Source organism: Schistocerca nitens, chromosome 2 (genome assembly GCF_023898315.1).
Source record: "Schistocerca nitens isolate TAMUIC-IGC-003100 chromosome 2, iqSchNite1.1, whole genome shotgun sequence".
NCBI lineage: Eukaryota > Metazoa > Arthropoda > Insecta > Orthoptera > Acrididae > Schistocerca > Schistocerca nitens.
Genome location: NC_064615.1, coordinates 148,696,924 through 148,708,528, shown reverse-complemented (window position 1 = coordinate 148,708,528; position 11,605 = coordinate 148,696,924). Strand labels below are relative to the sequence as shown.

General features: G+C 41.4%; 1 non-coding gene across 1 annotated transcript; it reads right to left on the bottom strand.

The window, feature by feature from the left end:
• Nucleotides 1-9,197: 9,197 nt before the first annotated feature.
• Nucleotides 9,198-9,274, bottom strand: Trnas-cga (transfer RNA serine (anticodon CGA)). Its single transcript has one exon. It is a non-coding gene; the product is annotated as a tRNA-Ser (tRNA).
• Nucleotides 9,275-11,605: the final 2,331 nt, after the last annotated feature.

Genomic DNA, 11,605 nt, shown 5'->3' with positions numbered 1-11,605 from the left:
CCAACAATAAGCAGCTTTCACTCGGTTAATACTCGGCAGAAATCAAATCTCCATTTGGATCGGACTTCCGTAACTCTTGTGCAAAAAGGTGTGCAGTATACTGCTGCATCCATTTTCAATAAGCTGCCACTTGAATTAAAAAATCTTAGCAGTAATCCACGCGCTTTCATATCGAAACTGAAGAGTTTCCTTATGGGTCACTCCTTCTATTCTATCGAGGAGTTCCTTGAAAAATTAAGCTGATCCTCATTGTATAGCTGACAGCGTTTGCTTAAACTTATGGACTGATTTTCTTGCAGGTTCATGAACATTTATTTTTATGTGTTATTACTTTTATGTTGTAAGTTCATGTACTGACACGTTCCATGACCTTGGAGATTTGCTCCTCAATTTGGTCCTACGGAACTTGACATGTAAATAAATAAATAATAAATAAAAAAATATATTTCACAAAGATTTTTGACAAAGATATTAGACAAAGAAATTTGATAGTGTAATACCGGCCTAACACCAACGTTGTCGCAAATGGCGCTGATTTGTGGTCAGTCGAATGCACGCTACAGAGCACCTGTCTTTGAACTGTTTTTGAAGTAACTGATTTGTAACAGTTGGTTGTATCACTGTGGTGTCAGCTGCTGCTTCAGATTCAGGACGCTGCGTCAGAGCCTCCGCCGAAGACAATGGTCGTCCATTTCGGTAGTGACACGTAGCAGTCCGGAGACAGGTTTTCTTGCGACCGTACAATCTCGGAGCCACCGCTGCCAGAAACAATGTACAGTGGCTACATTCCTGCCAAGTCTTTCTGCAACATTGCGGAAGGGACATCCAGCTTCTCGTAGCCCTATTACACTACTTTGTTCAAACTCAGTGAAGAGTTGATAATGGCGTCTTTGTCGTAATAAAGGCATTCTCGACTAACATCAACTCACCACGTCCAATCGCGTAGATAAGTAAACTCTCAAGACCGTTACAGGATATACTGAAAGCAAACCTGATTTGCATCATCCACCATTATGTAACTGGAGCGAAATTACGTTTATATCGCACAACTACTTCTTGGTATTGCCAGTTTGTATTTGACATAAAAACCGCACTCACCGAAATAGGGAAAAATCGCCAATACATTTTTATTTTATTAAAAATCGTAACGAACATATACTTCTACGTTTATAGGCCTCTTTCTATTAAACTTTCACTTTGTAAAGTGCTGTACCTTACATTTATCTGGTTAAAATTTTAAAAGTTGGAAACTAAAAAAATACACCTTTTACGCTGAAGAGAATATTTTGCCCTGGGTTGGTACCATGTGTGACCATAACACTGATTGCTTATAAACTTCATTTGGCAAACCTGAATGTGAGGTATGGTGTATTGTTGATATTCTGATTGTGGAGTTCATCTTCACTCTTGATTTACAGACCAGCCATTATTATTAACAGTTTGACACAGTAAGGAAAACGTGTAGCTTGTAAGAATGATTTTCTAAAATGGCTTATAGAGGCTTGAACTGGGTAAATATTCTCGTTGAACCTTAAGTAAACGACGAGTTATCAGAGTTCAGTATTTCAAATCGGATCACACATTGGTTGAAGAGGAATAAATTGAATAAGAACCTTAGGATATTGAAAAAGCAAACCACACTTTCGCTCCAGAAGAATATGTTACAAGTTGTGGTAGAGCACACCTTGCAGAAGCCGCCAGGAGTGTAAAAGGGATCTTGCCAACATTGTCCATGAACCACAGCGAATAACAACTGCTGGGAAAGTAACCAATATATGTGAATTAGTCAAGAAATTTTTCACTTCTGATATTGTTACGAAAATTGTTTACCGCACAAATGAAGAAGCTGAAAGACGAAAATATTTTTACTGCTAGCAATTCTGAAATATATGCTTTCATGGGAACTTGAATTTTAATATTGTAACGTTAAAAGTGCTAAGGCGAGTTATTTGGCCGCCTAGGGTTGGTAATGAGGAGAAGTGATTTTGTTTGCTTGGCTGAGTGCGAGGTGGTCATACAAGAATGTCGCGTGGCCATTCCAGGCAAATCCAGGTGCAGGGACGAGGAGAGCTTGACTGGAAATGGGTAAAACCCACAGTGGGGGCTTTTGAGCACAGTTGTTGGCTTAGGAGGTGCACCAGATATGACAGAATGTCAGACAGTCTAAAATGTGGTCACCTAAAGCTCTTAGAAAATCTATAGTAAATCATAATTAAATAGTAGAACAAATCTGAATACAGCTGTGGTCTCAGAAAATTGAGTTACATCCAATGAAATAATAATATTTTCAATATCAGTAAAATGGAAAAAGTTAGTAATTTACAGTGACTAAAATTTTCACAATGAATCTTAGAACTAACAACTTTTAAACACTTCACACGATTTTGACAAATATATCTCAGATGATAGCATTACATTATAGCTCTCATCCCTGAAAGCTACTCATCTGTATCTAATTTATTTATGGATTTATTAGGTATTCGTATATTTTTCATCATGCAAATGTGTGATATTAGAAACCACAGTAATTTAAAAGTGGTCGATCTCAACCTGAGACCACCACTGAAAAGGGAACTGAAAGATAGTGCTATCAAGCAGACATAAATAATTGTTTAAACAACATATAAATAGAATTTTTTGTCATTTAACATGATCTCATTGGCACAAGAATGCAGGCTTATTTATTTACAAACAAAGCTTTGTTTAGATTTATTGTTAGTGCTCTGTGATAGAATGTTTATAACAGTTCTTTATTTTAAATCTTTGTAACATACAGTCAAACCTCGATATAATGAATTTCATGGAACCATGAAAATTAAATTGTTGTACCATGATTATAATTGTAATGAGTTTTTATTATCGTGCCTCGGAGCAAGGAGCCATGTCTTCGTGGCTGTGTAGTACATTACTGTAGTACTTTTCTGATGAAAAATAATGTTAATAGGCAACTAATGAAACACATTTTGTTCACTTCATTTATTAATACTGTACCTCTAGAATATCTTATTTTTTTGTGTACAGAGAGATTATTCACTTATTTTCCTATGTTTCTTTTTTTTAAAAGATTCTCTTGTGAACACTGTCTTTACGTACTCTAGCGTAATCGATTGCTGCGCTAAAACGCTGGGGAGTGAAGATACTACTTGCTGAATGGTTTCCAACTGATCTGTTAGCTCCATCAGAGGAGGGGGATTCACACTTATCACATCATGTCATTCCAGAATCTTCAAGAGGCGAATTATCCTTTAACTGCTCGATGATAGATTCGTCGGTATATGCTTCAACACCAACACCTCATGATCCAGTGACAAGTATTCAACTACTGAAGCATCTACTGTTTTACCAGTAACTGTTGAATAAATTTCCACATCACTTTGAATATCATTCTGCGTTATTTCATCCACCACAACATTCTCACTAACATCTCCACTTCCGGAAATTCTTCCATTTTTCCAGCAATTCACAATCAGATTCGGCTGTACACTGTTCCAGGAACTAGCAATCATGTCACCAGCCTGCTTCACACTGAAACTGCAGGGATTGCTCAGCTTTCTTTCAATGTTTGGGATCACGTGTTGAACTTAACGTGATCGGTATTTTGTTTTAAAGTCCTTAATTATCCGCATATCTAGTGGCCGACAAATCGAAGTACAGTTCAGGAGAAGTAGCGTAGTTAAACGTTCTTCAAAGCTGGTTCAAATGGCTCTGAGCACTATGGTACTTAACATCTGAGGCCAACAGTCCCCTAGTATTTAGAACTACTTAAACCTAACTAACCTAAGGACATCACACACGACCATGTCCGAGGCAGAATCCGATCCTGCGAACGTAGCGGTCGCGCGGTTCCAGACTGTAGCGCCTAGAACCGTTCGGCAATAACGGCCGGCTTCAACGCTGGCATGTTGCTATGAGCACTACAATCATCCACCAGCAATGCAATTTTCTTATTCTTCATTGATATCTCTTTATCAAGCGAAGGCAGCCACTCACTAAAGAAAGTAGACGTCATCCATGCTTTTCGATTTGCCTTGTAATTGACTGCAGTAAATAAATCACATTTACAATACGACTGCAGCAAAACATTACAGCTGAAGCTATACTGTACTGAATTAACTAAGATATTAAAGGGAGGTAAAATAAAATGTATGTGCCCTCTTACCTGATAAGCTTCTTACATTTTTGAAGCACCGTGGGTTTGCCGACTGTTCGAAAACCAGTGATGTCAATTAATGTGTCCCTGAAGTGTTGCTGCAGAGTAGAACAGTAAGGCGTACTTTCGACTGCTTCCCTCCCTTACAGTTTCCTCCTCTTAAGGCCATCGCTTCCTCTGGAAGCAGTTGATAAAACAATCCCGTCTCATCTGCATTTTGAAAGTTTTCAGGACTGTATTTTTCTTACAGTTTGTGCATGGTGTTTTCCCTCCAAAATTATGCATCACTTAAAGGTGCTAATTTTTCTTCTCATGAAATCACTTTAAAATTGATCCCATGCCTGTCCTTAAATCTTTGCAACCATCCGTTACTTGCCTTAAAATTAGAATCGCCAGGCAACTTAGCGAAATCTAAGCCTTTCAGACATATCAGCGGATCATTAATTTGTACATTCTGAGCACGAATCTCATTAAAGCATAACAGTGTAGCACTGTCCACATCGTCAGTAGCAGCAATCTTCATTCTTTTTCTTGAAGGGTTAAATTTGCCACCGACAAAACTTTCTTCAATTTCTTTTCGTTTTTTAAGGAACGTAGCTAACGTTGAGTGTGCAAGTCCATACTTCTTCGCCACGTCTGTTTGTTTCATTCTGTTATCAATGTCTTTGAAAACCTCAGTTTTTGTCTCCAACCTTATTTGTTTCCGAGTTGCAGCCATTGTCCAAATCTTAGCGAAGTCCAGAGCGTTTACATCAACTAAAAACATTCACAGATAGCAAAAATCACGGATATAAGCTGCGTATGAGCCCAACAAAACACTTCTGGCTGCTGCTGAACCCCGACAGTGGACAAACTAAACCCTCGTTCAAACAACGGAGCTCTTTGGCGTTTGCGCTCAGCACGGCTCGCCCGCAGCTGTACGCTATTCTATTTACCGCTAGAATAAATACAGTACTGCAGTATGTAGCGAAGCCTCTGGAAATAAAGCTCCGAAAATCTAGTAGCTAAATAAATTATACCTACCGCTATGGCGAGCTTCTTAGAAATGAGAAATAATAAATTCCTCGAAATTTGTCTTCGTTATGACACGGTGTTGCTAAATTTACTTCGTCGTTGTAATGAGGCGTAATTAACATAGTACATGTAGGAAATTAGCCGGGGTCATATAAAATTATTGCTGTACCCGGGTTAATCGTTGTATTGGCAATCGTTATACGGAGGTTCGTCTGTATTAGTTTATTGCGGAAAGCGATCAAGTTGAGTCAAACCCATGTCTATAGAACATAACAACCATGAATTTTAGGTGAGGACGGTCTTTAGCCAATAGAGAAATAGACAGTGGCGGAACACTGCTGGAGTCAACAAGAGGCAAACGCTTTTTGAGTTGTGCGCTCGGGGAAGCGATTCTAGGCATTTTGATGTTCGTACTTGAAGAAGGCAGACCTACCTGTGGTAACATGGGTTACTCAATTATGTGGTGACTGATTCTGGGCTGTGAACAGCCGCTACCATATTTTAACTTTTGGAGGGACTTTATATTTCAATACGTCTGAGTAGGCTCCAGCGTAGAACTGTTTTTCGGCTTGCATTACGGAACTGAGAATAGGCAGAGGATAAGCTACTGCTCTAAGTATTTCGTGTGGTTTGTATATCGGATTGCCGAATTCTGAGTTATTTGAGCTGACGAGTATTTCGTGTATTGTTGTTGTTGTTGTTGTTGTGGTCTTCAGTCCTGAGACTGGTTTGATGCAGCTCCCATGCTACTCTATCCTGTGCAAGCTTCTTCATCTCCCAGTACCTACTGCAACCTACATCCTTCTGAATCAGCTTAGTGTATTCATCTCTTGGTCTCCCACTACGATTTTTACCCTCCACGCTGCCCTCCAACACTAAATTGGTGATCCCTTGATGCCTCAGAACATGTCCTACCAACCGATCCCTTCTTCTGGTCAAGTTGTGCCACAAATTCCTCTTCTCCCCAATCCTATTCAGTACCTTCTCATTAGTTATGTGATCTACCCATATAATCTTCAGCATTCTTCTGTAGCACCACATTTCGAAAGCTTCTATTCTCTTCTTGTCCAAACTATTTACCGTCCATGTTTCACTTCCATACATGGCTACACTCCATACAAATACTTTCAGAAATGACTTCCTGACACTTAAATCTATACTCGATGTTAACAAATTTCTCTTCTTCAGAAACGCTTTCCTTGCCATTGCCAGTCTACATTTTACATCCTCTCTACTTCGACCATCATCAGTTATTTTGCTCCCCAAATAGCAAAACTCCTTTACTACTTTAAGTGTCTCATTTCCTAATCTAATACCCTCAACATCACCCGACTTAATTCGACTACATTCCATTATCCTCGTTTTGCTTTTGTTTATGTTAATCTTATATCCTCCCTTCAAGACACCATCCATTCCGTTCAACTGCTCTTCCAAGTCCTTTGCTGTCTCTGACAGAATTACAATGTCATCGGCGAACCTCAAAGTTTTTATTTCTTCTCCATGGATTTTAATACCTACTCCGAATTTTTCTTTTGTTTCCTTTACTGCTTGCTCAATATACAGATTGAATAACATCGGGGAGAGGCTACAACCCTGTCTTACTCCCTTCCCAACCACTGCTTCCCTTTCATGTCCCTCGATTCTTATAACTGCCATCTGGTTTCTGTACAAATTGTAAATAGTCTTTCGCTCCCTGTATTTTACCCCTGCCACCTTCAAAATTTGAAAGAGAGTATTCCAGTCAACATTGTCAAAAGCTTTCTCTAAGTCTACAAATGCTAGAAACGTAGGTTTGCCTTTCCTTAATCTTTCTTCTAAGATAAGTCGTAAGGTCAGTATTGCCTCACGTGTTCCAGTATTTCTACGGAATCCAAACTGATCTTCCCCGAGGTCGGCTTCTACTAGTTTTTCCATTCGTCTGTAAAGAATTCGTGTTAGTATTTTGCAGCTGTGGCTTATTAAACTGATTGTTCGGTAATTCTCACATCTGTCAACACCTGATTTCTTTGGGATTGGAATTATTATATTCTTCTTGAAGTCTGAGGGTATTTCGCCTGTTTCATACATCTTGCTCACCAGATGGTAGAGTTTTGTCAGGACTGGCTCTCCCAAGGCCGTCAGTAGTTCCAATGGAATGTTGTCTACTCCGGGGGCCTTGTTTCGACTCAGGTCTTTCAGTGCTCTGTGAAACTCTTCACGCAGTATCGTATCTCCCATTTCATCTTCATCTACATCCTCTTCCATTTCCATAATATTGTCCTCAAGTACATCGCCCTTGTATAGACCCTCTATATACTCCTTCCACTTTTCTGCTTTCCCTTCTTTGCTTGTATTGTGATCACGAAATGGTCTTAGTTTTCGCGAGTCTTTGACGACTATTTAGCTTTGAGATTCTGCTACTATTCTCGAAAATACCTCAACTGAATATTACTTCATTTGATAAGATTATTTTTGTCTGTTTTATACCTAGTTATCGTACGACCACTTTCCGTTTATTTGAGTTTCACTTCCTTCAATGAACATTATTCAACATAATTCTCTGCCGTATACATCAGTTACAGACGTCAGAATAGAATCTTTTTATTAATTACTCACTTATCGTTGTTCAATGTGTCTGTTTATGCATAAAGAGTCTGATTGCAGGATCTCAGCTACAAGTTATGGTCGGCAGCGAGTTTGCTGCTGAGCATGAAAGCAGAAGGGTGCGGCTAGGCACTATGACATTACAATGAAATGAACACCCTTAGCTGCTTACAGGCGTTGACATACGTCAACGGGGACAGATAGGGATCTCCTGCTTACATGGCAGACGCTCTATCCATCTGAGCCACCGAGGACACAGAGGATAGTGCGACTGCAGGGATTTATCTCTGGCACGCCTCCCGCGAAACCCATATTCTCAACGTATTATACCGCACTACATTCGTAGTGCCACCCGCCCATTATACTCATTACTCGCGGCGCGTTGCCAATTCCCGTAAGAGTTCTGGCACTGTTTGTGCATCCGCACAGAAGAAGAAGATGGTCAAGTGGCCGGTGAGCCTTAACTATACATATACTAAGATGCTATCTGTTCTTTCGGACATGTCCAGAAGAACAGATGCCATCGGCGACCATGCAGCTCGTTGGAATGAAATTACAATGAAATGAACACCCTAAGCTGCTTACAGGCGTTGACATACGTCAACGGAGACAGATGAGAATGTGTGCGTTGACCGGGACTCGAACCCGGGATTCCTGCTTACATGGCAGACGCTCTATCCATCTGAGCCACCGAGGACACAGAGGGTTCGAGTCCCGGTCGGGGCACACATTTTCATCTGTCCCCGTTGACGTATGTCAACGCCTGTAAGCAGCCAAGGGTGTTCATTTCATTGTAATTTCATTCTAACGAGCTGCATGGTCACCGATGGTATCTGTTCTTTCGGAAATGTCCGAAAGAACAGATAACATCTTAGTATATATATATATATCTATAGGCGTCCGCCCCTCGTGGTCTCGCGGTAGCGTTCTCGCTTCCCGTGCACGGGGTCCCGGGTTCGATTCCCGGCGGGGTCAGGTATTTTTCCTGCCTCGAGATGACTGGGTGTTGTTGTGTCGTCTTCATCATCATCATTCATCCCCATTACGGTCGGAGGAAGGCAACGGCAAACCACCTCCATTAGGACCTTGCGTAGTAAGGCGGTGCGGGTCTCCTGCAGCGTTCCCCTACGCTCTGTAAAGAAGCATGGGACTTCATTTCATTTTTTTTTTCATATATATAGGCACTATGACATTATCGAGCCATTATTTTTAAACAGAGCTGTGTACAGCTCAGCTGCCTAAGATGCGAGCAAAATCATGTGAAGTCACAGTTTGTTTGCTCGTACTGAATACTAGTGAGATAGCAACTACCATTAGGTAGCATCGCAATAGGAGTTTACCAGGACACCAATACTTCATTACCTGATTGATGGCAAAATTTATTTGTAAGAGCCGTATATAAGGGAACTATGAGTAAGACTAAAGCTGAAACTTCCTGGCAGATTAAAACTGCGTGTCAGGCCGAGACTCGAACTCGGGACCTTTGCCTTTCGCGGGCAAGTGCTCTACCAACTGAGCTACCCAAGCACGACTCACGCTCCGTTCTCACAGCTTTACTTCTGCCAGTACCTCTTCTCCTACCTTCCAAACTCTACAGAAGCTCTCCTGTAGAGCACTTGCCAGCGAAAGGCAAAGGTCCCGAGTTCGAGTCTCGGTCCGGCACACGGTTTTAATCTGCCAAAAAGTTTCATATCAGCACACACTCCGCTGCACAGTGAAAATCTCATTCTGAAGGCTAAAGCTTATCAATTACTGGAAATCGAAGGGCACCAGGGCAGAAAGGTGCGTGAAGTATTTGAAGAACTGAATCAAATGTTCGTGAGGTACTTCGCAAGTGGATCTCACAAAGCAACTGTCTTCTCAAAGGTCGTTGTCCACTTAAAGCAGTTCCAATAAGCAAATGATTGCACGTTATATCATTTCCCGAAGGGTTCAGATCACTTCCATGTTAAAAATACAGTGAAGATACAGGGTGTTTCAAAAATGACCGGTATATTTGAAACGGCAATAAAAACTAAACGAGCAGCGATAGAAATACACCGTTTGTTGCAATATGCTTGGGACAACAGTACATTTTCAGGCGGACAAACTTTCGAAATTACAGTAGTTACAATTTTCAACAACAGATGGCGCTGCAAGTGATGTGAAAGATATAGAAGACAACGCAGTCTGTGGGTGCGCCATTCTGTACGTCGTCTTTCTGCTGTAAGCGTGTGCTGTTCACAACGTGCAAGTGTGCTGTAGACAGCATGGTTTATTCCTTAGAACAGAGGATTTTTCTGGTGTTGGAATTCCACCGCCTAGAACACAGTGTTGTTGCAACAAGACGAAGTTTTCAACGGAGGTTTAATGTAACCAAAGGACCGAAAAGCGATACAATAAAGGATCTGTTTGAAAAATTTCAACGGGCTGGGAACGTGACGGATGAACGTGCTGGAAAGGTAGGGCGCCCGCGTACGGCAACCACAGAGGGCAACGCCCAGCTAGTGCAGCAGGTGATCCAACAGCGGCCTCGGGTTTCCGTTCGCCGTGTTGCAGCTGCGGTCCAAATGACGCCAACGTCCACGTATCGTCTCATGCGCCAGAGTTTACACCTCTATCCATACAAAATTCAAACGCGGCAACCCCTCAGCGCCGCTACCATTGCTGCACGAGAGACATTCGCTAACGATATAGTGCACAGGATTGATGACGGCGATATGCATGTGGGCAGCATTTGGTTTACTGACGAAGCTTATTTTTACCTGGACGGCTTCGTCAATAAACAGAACTGTCGCATATGGGGAACCGAAAAGCCCCATGTTGCAGTCCCATCGTCCCTGCATCCTCAAAAAGTACTGGTCTGGGCCGCCATTTCTTCCAAAGGAATCATTGGCCCAATTTTCAGATCCGAAACGATTACTGCATCACGCTATCTGGACATTCTTCGTGAATTTGTGGCGGTACAAACTGCCTTAGACGACACTGCGAACACCTCGTGGTTTATGCAAGATGGTGCCCGGCCACATCGCACGGCCGACGTCTTTAATTTCCTGAATGAATATTTCGATGATCGTGTGATTGCTTTGGGCTATCCGAAACATACAGGAGGCGGCGTGGATTGGCCTCCCTATTCACCCTGTGACTTCTTTCTGTGGGGACACTTGAAAGACCAGGTGTACCGCCAGAATCCAGAAACAATTGAACAGCTGAAGCAGTACATCTCATCTGCATGTGAAGCCATTCCGCCAGACACGTTGTCAAAGGTTTCGGGTAATTTCATTCAGAGACTACGCCATATTATTGCTACGCATGGTGGATATGTGGAAAATATCGTACTATAGAGTTTCCCAGACCGCAGCGCCATCTGTTGTTGAAAATTGTAACTAGTGTAATTTCGAAAGTTTGTCTGCCTGAAAATGTACTGTTGTCCCAAGCATATTGCAACAAACGGTGTATTTCTATCGCTGCTCGTTTAGTTTTTATTGCCGTTTCAAATATACCGGTCATTTTTGAAACACCCTGTAAGATCCCGCATAGGGTCATTAGTTGCTCTGTCCTGTTGTCAAACATAAATCCTGTTGCAGAAACTATTGTCTTATTTCCTGATGACTGACATGACATTCGTGTCGGTAAATAAACTAAATCCGAACCAGTTCACTTCTTAGTTTAGCCGTCTTTTATGTACCTATTATGTAAGTTTGCATATGCATCGACTGGCTCATTATCTCACTTTAACTGACATATACACATTTATACATTTCCAGATACTGAGTACAGGAAAAATGAGTGATATGCAATAGTTGGTAAAGCGTTTTTTATTCTTGCCGCACAGAAGTCTTTAATGCCTAACGGCAATGGACGCAGAGACTATTTGTG